The sequence below is a fragment of the Sinohyriopsis cumingii genome, chromosome 13, assembly GCF_028554795.1.
Source record: "Sinohyriopsis cumingii isolate HCF-2022 chromosome 13, ASM2855479v2, whole genome shotgun sequence".
Lineage (NCBI taxonomy): Eukaryota > Metazoa > Mollusca > Bivalvia > Unionida > Unionidae > Sinohyriopsis > Sinohyriopsis cumingii.
In genome coordinates this window covers 6,124,860-6,134,068 of record NC_142973.1, presented here as the reverse complement: position 1 = coordinate 6,134,068, position 9,209 = coordinate 6,124,860, and positions in this window count along the sequence as shown.

Here is a 9,209-nt window from a genome sequence, read left to right as displayed (position 1 = left end):
TAGCTCTGCAAACTCATACAGATTTTAAGACATTTGCGAAATGTCCATCACCATCACCACCGCCACCATCACCATCAGCGGTCAAGACAGACGCACTGCCCCGAATGTTCGATGAAGAAGAGGCACGAGAAGTCTTTCAAACACCTCCAGTAGCTTCCATCCCTAGTAAGATCTCAGCGTCCTTGTTGACCCCTTCTCCCACCCCTCAACGACAAGACATAAAAACTTGGATTAAAAAGGTGATGTCCACTCCTCCTTCGAAAGAAGTCAAAAAGAAAGAAGAGAAACCAGAAGTAAAAAACGAATAGATTACCAAAGCCATCCCATTACTACCGTCACCACTGCCACCACTATCCTCGACTTCTACTCACGTGGCTTATCGGACACTTAAAGCCGTTTCCAAACCACCATTTCGCCCCATCCAAAGTAGATTCAGCGAAGAGTGAGTGACTTATTAAAAAAATGAAGACGGTGTTCGCCAGCATTTATTACGATCCAGCCTATCCTGCAGGTCACGGAGGAGTTCAGAAATTGTATCGTGCTGCCAAAATCCGACCAAAAGGTGTCCGTTTACCTCAAGTGTAACGATGGTTACAAGAACAATCCTCGTACACCTTACAGAACCCCATTCGACGAAAATTTCCAGAATTGCACCCGATTGAAGGGCATCGATCATCAATGGCAAGCCGATTTAGCCAATGTCTCTCATTTGGCCACCTACAATCGTAGCTACAAATATTTGTTTTGTGTCATCAACGTCTTTTCCAAATTTGCCTGGGTCGTACCATTGACTTACAAGTTAGTGCGGGCCCTCATACTGGTGTTGAAACAAAGTGGTCGTCACCCTCTTCGATGGCAAACCGATAAAGGCACCGAATTTCTGAACCAAGCTTTCCAAAAAGGATTAAAGAAACGAGACATTCGTTGTTTCACCAACGAGAATCATGAAATCAAAGCCAGAATAGTGGAACGTTTTCAACGCACATTTAAGGAACGCATGTGAAAATATTTTTACGCATCAACACACTCTCAAGTATATTGACGTGTTACCGCACCTAGTCCAAGCATGCAACCAATGTTACCACTAGAGCATCGGATGTGCCAACCCCCAAAGAAGTGACTCCCGAAAACGAAGCGAATGTTTTTGAGCGCCTGATTGGTACATCCCCGACGGTGGCTGAGCCCGAAGATCAACAGCAATATGGATTTTAATAGGATTGTTGGATCCTCTGTAGAACTGAACGAGGGACTGTTATGTATATTTGATTTAATAGTATCTGATTTAATACATATTTATTTCAATTTAATTGTTTGGCAGTTTTTCTATAAAAAATATTTGTCATTGCATGATATTGTAATGTAAATTTATTCACTAGAGATGTAACTATTTTTTAGAAAATAGTTTGACCTTGATTTTTAGTTTATAAACACCAGGTGTTGATCTAAATCCTGACCTAGTTTCAGAATTTTAGCAACCTTCGTAAATAAGTTTGTCTTTTATTTTAAAATGATTGGTTGTTTCCAAGGTCATGATGGGACTTCGTCTTTAAGATATAAACAATTTTTTTAATTTTTTATTTCTTAGAGTAAAACTGATTGTTTTCGTCTGGGTCAGACTGGGTAAACGTGATCTGTAACAAGTCTTAGCTTCTATAAACTTCCAGAAGATGATCACGTGACCCTTGTTTAAGTTCTAGAAAGCCCATATAACCCATGTTTTGGAGAATTAATCTCAGTAGATGTTGAGCTGTTAAACTGTTAGTTGTATGTCGTGCTGTTTGGAGTTATTTCAAATTACTTGGTTTGTAGTTATTTCAAATTACTTGGACTCAACAGGATTAATTCTGTTATTTTTTCTGGAAAATGCGTGTGGTCATGTAATACTTTGAAACAGGAACAGTTTTTTTATGAACATTTATTCAGCTATCAGAAATCGTAGTGATAATTCTTATTTCTATAAAGAACTGTAGACTTCAACACTACATATTGTAGCATACGTCATCGTCTTCCATTTTGCATTCTTCGTCGAGATTCAAACGGGAAATCAATAGAATATTTTTTTATTAGGACAAGTAAAATTGTATTCTCGGATTATTTTTTGATCATTTTTGGATTTGATTCTATAAAACCGTAAATTCATTAAAAAATTCTCATTTTTACAGACTTTTTCCTCGGAAATAAAGTTTTGTATTTTTGCAAGCTTGTTGTTTTCACTCTTTCTTGTGTTACTGTTTACTCGAGCCTAAACAAGTGACATAAGAGGACTCAGTTTGATATTTGTGTACTCAGATGTGGTGACATAAGAGGACTCAGTTTGATATTTGTGTACTCAGATGTGGTGACATAAGAGGACTCAGTTTGATATTTGTGTACTCAGATGTGGTGGAGAATATCGTGATGGGACACACCTCCGTACCGTTACTGCGTATCATTCCTTTCAAAGTGGATTCTACCACGGACACTGACGAGGAAGTTGGAAACATTTATCATATTCACCACGAATTTGTACATCCTTGCTATTTATCCGTCAGTAATTCGTATTTTGACACTGTTAAAATTGCTATAAAAGGAGATCTGGGACAAAATATTCCATTCTCCAAAGGAAAAGTCACGGGAAACTCCATTTTCGAAAATGATTCTCTAGCGAGTTGTAAGTCATGTATCCAGTGTACCGAGGGGTTGCTCGACAGCGAGGACATGGTTTAGGAGATATGCTGAAATCGGCCTTGAGTTCGGTGGCCCCGGTTTTGAAACCGATGGTGACACGACGATTACTCGCTTTGAAAGATACCGCTTTGACGCACGGCAAAGAATTTCTCCAAACTGTCATCATCGACAATCAAAACCCCAAAGAAGCTTTCTTGAGAAGAGGCGAAAATGTCTTGCTTCAAATGGACAAAAAACATTTTGGACCGACGAGAAGCTACTATAAATGCCACGGACTTCACACCCATAAAGCTAGAAAGACCAAGAAAAGAAGAATCGTCCGAGACTTAGACGCTTTTGATTAATTAAAAAGAGAGAGAGAAAAGAAAGAAAGAAAATGATGCACTGAGAGTCTTGCGCCTGTCCAAGTCGGAACAGGATCTGTTTGCCATGCAACCCAACTTGATGATGACGCAAGAATATAAATGGGTCAAATTTCATCCCGTCTCCTCTGTCAAGGACTCACTATCAGCTTCATTCAAGAAGTCATTCAAGAAGCCAGACTCTACGTACAACGTGTGAACATGTTACCTAAAGTGAGAAACGACATCAGTCACACTTTAAGCAGAACGAACACCAAGTATCCGATACGACATGTGGAAGTGACAACTTTGACCATTCCCGGTGGACATCAATCTATGATCGAGGATCATCTGTTCCTAGGAAAGTTACCCAAACGTTTGATCATTGGTATCGTCAAGAATACGGCCTTCAATGGAGACCGAGGAAAATCCTTTTGAGTTTCAGCACTACAACGCGACCAAGATCGAAGTCAGTCGAGATGGCAAAACCTTGTGTGCCAGGTATTTCGAAAATAACTGTACTTGAGATCGTACTTGTCCCTATACGAAGCCACTGGGCAGTTAAGAACCAACACCAGTGTCGACGTTACGTACGAGGATTATGAAGAAGGTTACACTATGTGGGCTTTTGATTTCACTCAGCCAAATTCGTGTAGAAACTTTAGTTTGCAAAGCCAATTCACGCAAACAACACCGTGAACGTCATCTTGTATGCAGAATTCGACAATATGATAGAAATCAACAGTTTTGAGAGAAGTCATTCTAGATTATTAGAAATTATGGAAGACACATATTTCTCATTGAATGGTGGAGAATCTACGGAAATGGAATGGGAGGATATCGTGGAAACCGAACCCCAATACAAAGACAAAGAGGACGTGGTGATGAGGTCCAGATGGCCAGAACAAGACAAATACTTCGTTTCCTGTTTTGCCAAACATCTGGCAGAAAAAATTACGGAATTGATCAAGATAGATTGCTATGGATATAAAAACGACCATCTCAGTCAAATTCAACACGATAATGTCTGATGATGAGTCAAGAAGAATAATTAGACGAGTATCTTTAGGACGTTTGGAGTCAAATCTCGGAAGAAACCGTGTTTCATCAGTGGTATAAAGACTTATGTGATCATTCCTCTCCTCAATTGATGGCTCTAGATATCCATCACATCGAAGCTGTCTTGGCTCAGAGTGCGAAGACGAAGCGAAGAAACGGTTACTTATGAGATATTTTCAAGTAAATAGTCAGGATTGAATTACCACCTTTGAAAGTCGACATCATCGACTTTATGAGAAGAAATGCCCAGACGATACGATTCAATAATGTGAAATTACAAGGCACAGATTTCATGGCACGTGGACAATATTGGTGGTATTTTCTTCATCAACGCAGTCTTGGATATTCTTTAGAACATTTAGTGACTTATTTTGATCGTCACTGTTGTAGAAACGGTGATTAAGTAGATCGATGGTTTTGTGAGCATTGTGGCTATCTCTTGTTTTTAGCTAGGAAACTTAGTGTACATCAATGAACCAATGACTTCCATCAAGTAGTTTATTTTTTTTAAATTATTTGTTTGTTTGTTTGAAGAAAAATAAAACGTTTCCCGGTTACTTGTTGGTTGATAGTTGTTCCAATAAAAAAAAAATGTTGTGTTTTGAATAATGTGTATGTCGTTTGTTTTCAATTTTTATCATTATATACGCTCTTTGACTGCTCTCTATCCCTCACCCAAAAATAAACTCTATAGTATTCCGACCCAACAAAAAATCGTTGGGATGTTTTCTATAGCGCTTGAACCATATAAAGCGAGGCAGTCTGCAGTTAGACCATTGTTGACTCGTTAAGTTTTGAAGATGCATTCTAATTTAGCTATACTCAACGAAGCCTACGCGCATTTGCATCGTGTCAGGCAAAGCCTGAAACACAAACCTGAAGAGATAGAGAATGTCAGGATGCTGAAAGTGCCCGAAAACCTGATAGAAGAGGTCTCCAAAGAGGAAATCAAGAAGGAGAAAGAAGAATGGACGAAGAAGTACAGACTTCAGAAGCGGAGAGAGCACCAGCAACAGCAGCAAAAACCAGAGAGAGGTTTTTGTTTACTGCCGTGTGGACACGAAAAAGTTCTTCTCTTTCCGAAGAAGCAGACCCTAGCCTGCCGCCAGACGGGGACGCAATCTTGGACGATAAAAGAGTATCATAACTCCTCGTCCACAAAAATAGCCTGTTTAGGGCTACCCCAATACGCTAGAAAAAGACTATTCAAATTGCCAGTTGGTGCGAATGTGGAGTAGTGTGACTATTAACACTCACTCCTTTACTGATATGTGTATGTGTGTGTGTGTGTGTGTGTGTGTGTGTGTGTGTGTGTGTGTGTGTGTGTGTGTGTGTGTTTGTATGTTTTCACGTTCGTTTGTGTGGATAGTAGAGTGTGTTTTATTTTCGCTTCCCTTCAGTGTGGATAGAAGAGTGTGTGTTTGTATGCGCTCGCGTACATTTGTGTGGATAATAGATATTGTGATTTTTTTCCTCTTTCCTCTGTGTGGATAGTATATTTGGGGTTTCTATGCGTTCGCATACGTTTGTGTTGATAGTAGAGTGTGTCTTAGTATGCGTTTGCGTGCGTTTGTGCGGATAGTAGATATTGTGTTTGTACGTGTTCGCGTACGTTTGTGTGGATATTATATTTGGGGTTTGTATATTCCACTTCCCTCTGTGTGGATAGTATATTTTGGGTTTGTATGAAAATAGAAGAAACCCAAAGGTCCTTTATAAGAACCACTCATATGCCTCGAAAAGATTTGTTTTCTTGCCTATTTTTTCAGTCGGTTGTATAGTTGTTTGTGTGATAGATTGATGTTATTAATCCATGTCTATGTGTTATATATGTCTATGTCACTACTGATTATGTCTCTGCCTAGGGTAGCGCGTATTCAGGTCAGGCACTTGCATAATTGTTGCCAATGTTCCGCCCAATTGAGGTCAGCCCTTTGCTACATTGTTACCAATCTTCAGTACCATGTCGTCACCTCACCTGTTTCATTCATATTGTCCCTATTCAAAACCCAACCTTTTGTCTTGTCGCTATAGTGGCCCAGGGTGATTTTAAAAATGTTGTCGCGATAGTGGCCCAGGGGGGTCTTGTAATGCTAATCCGCATTGTTGCTAAAGTGGCACCATTCACTACTTACAAGTTCGTGACTCTTGCATGCCTTAAATTTGGTTCTCGTCATCATCTTTATTGGTTTTCATCCATAATATAAATATCCCAAAAATGCAACATTATACCATCCAGGACAGTTCATCTGAAAAAAACGAAGCATTTTAAATTGTATATTGAAGAAACCAACCATTCTGAGATTTAAGGTACATTCAATAAATGTGTTAACTACTTCCTTGGGTATCGGGGTGGCTGTGTGGTCGAAGACCCTCGCCTTTACCGATCACTGACATCTCACTTCTGTCCGTATTGGTTTGAATCTCAGGCTTGACCGACGTCAGTATTTGAGAAAGCTTACCGTTAACTTCCTCTCGGTCCGTAAGTGCATGCTGCTCTTATTTGTTCCCATAAATTTCGAATTGATAATGGTCTAGCTTCAAGAAACTGACAGTTATAACACAGTTATAAGATGTGCTTTATATATACAGTAAGGGTAATTTTTAAAAAAAAATTCTAACCACATGAATCTAGTGCAAATAAAACAATGCCCTAGATGCACTTACTTGGTGTTAGAGTGTGAAGGGAATTTTGATATGTCATATTCTAGGAGATGATCGTCCACGAGATTATTGCAGGATTGAATAATTAATAATATGAAATGAATGAATGAAATAGCAGAGATTTGAATAACAATATTGAATAGAACAACACGCGCCCCCGTGTGTAAAATATGACTATTAATCAACTAGATAAATCATTTGAAACTGAACATGATATCTGAATGAGACACTTTCTCTTAGGAATAGAATTACAAAATTTATGCGAAATGCAATTAGCCGTTCTGTTTTACTGACAAAGCAAAAGTTATTATATAATCGAGTGAATGATCGAACTCAAATTGCCGGTATGTCAGCATCACCTACTTGCTTCTGGTCCTTACCTTTCCAAATCACTGTTGGTGAGAGAGTAATTTCTCTCTCTATCCGAGTCATCAAGTTTACATTGGTGAAGTCTGTAACTATTCCCACTGTGTGGCACAGGTAAGGAGCTATTTTTTCCTTCGAATAAAAATATAATACCCAACCCAAATATTTGTGAGGTTTTTTCCTTCTAGGAGCAAACAATTTTCCCACAACTTTTACCTCAGATATCGTCTTATCGTAATTCAACAGAACTAACCTAACGTGATCAATTCTCAACATGATAGTGACACACACAACCTTTTTATCACACATTAATGTCTTTTCTACCGGATACTCGCATTCCTAACTTTAACCATGGCATAAATAAACCGCTGTGGGCTGGAAATGACTAACTGAACGATGTCGGTTGCAACACGCCGATTTTCCTCGGTTAAGAGAATTCATAACTTAATTTTACAAATGAATTAATGGACTTCATGTCTCGTCTTATTTACATTGCTTGCTAACTAGCCATTCCTTGACAGAGACCTAGTAAAATCAATGCGGTATATATTAAACATATCATTTAAGATAAATTAATTATCGCAATTACTATTAGAGTAATGCATGACATACCTACAATGCACGATTTCTATCACATCTTGAATGATGTAATTCGAACAAATTCATATCCGTTTGAACAAATTCATATAATACACGAACCATGTAAAATTCGAGACATATGCATGCAAACTCACGAAAGCATTGAAGTATGAATTTACTACGAATAAATTCAGGTAATAGTTACAAACTTACATCATTGAAAATACTGTATGCGATTGAGACAATACCTTGTGCGTTCCCGAGACTCGTTCCTCTTTCTATGAAGCCGAATCTTTCTTTGATTCCAGGTCTGTCGAATTCTCTCAGATCTCTGTCCCTTGGACAATTTAACGATAAATATTAGTTAATTTATTCGCAGTACCCCAGACTTACCTTCCGACTGATAAACGTGGACTTTAAACATTGAATTTCGTCAGAAACGCTCCCTCCCCGCTTTGTCATTCAGGGTTAACTTTCTCTAACCGGCAAAATTTTAACACTCCCATTAAAATCATTATAATTATTTCTAGTCCGCCTTTATTAATAACTATTGCTGGACAGTTTCATTTTATAGCGCCTATTTCTGATGTCCTAATATTGTATCTGATGTTATGTAATTGTATTTAATTTATATTTGAATTAATTTAATTGTTTGTAAGTTTTAAAATCTTTATATTTTTAATTTCATTACATGTCCAAGCAATGTAATTTTGTTTACTAGGAATTTGGTATTTTCCAGAAATTAGTCTGACCAGACTGTTAGCTGTTAACACCGAACTTTGTATCTTATGCTGACCTATTCCTGGCCTTGATTGAGGCTGTACTGGACTACGTGCCATTAGATTTGTAGATACCTTCTAAACCATTCTAGAAATGTGATCACATGACCCTTATCCAGGAATCTGTTTTGAGTCTCAAGTTACTGGATAACTGATGCTTATAGAGAAATATGTGAGTTGGGCTTCTAAATACTGGCACGTAAAGGTGTTCCTTTTGTTGCGACAGTTTGGAGTTATATTTTAATTTTTATTCAAATTTTTTGGATTCTAAAAGATTAATTCTTTTTCTTGGAAATATTTGAGTCCTCATACAAAATTCTTGCACAAAGATATTTAAATTTTATTCGGATATTCAAACACCGGAATATTGTTATCTGTGGAATAACAAAGAACTGTAGACGCTACAGCACCATAACGGCAATATACGTCATCGCCTTCGATTTTTTGATTTTTCGTCGGGACTCGTATTTGAATTCATTAGAACATTTCATTATTAAGACTTCTAAAATTTAATTCGTGGATTATTTTTGGATAATTTTAGGATTTGATTCTTAAAACCGTAAGTTCTTATTTTTTAAAATTATTTTGGTAGTGTTTTTCAAGGGAAATAAATTGTTTGTTAAATTTTTCAAAGCTTGTTGTTTTCACTCTTTCTTTTGTTACTGTTTATTAGAGCCTAAACAAGTAACATAAGTCTGGCTTGTCGCATCTTTGTCATTTCCTCTAACTGACCCTGCGTTAACATATCTATTTA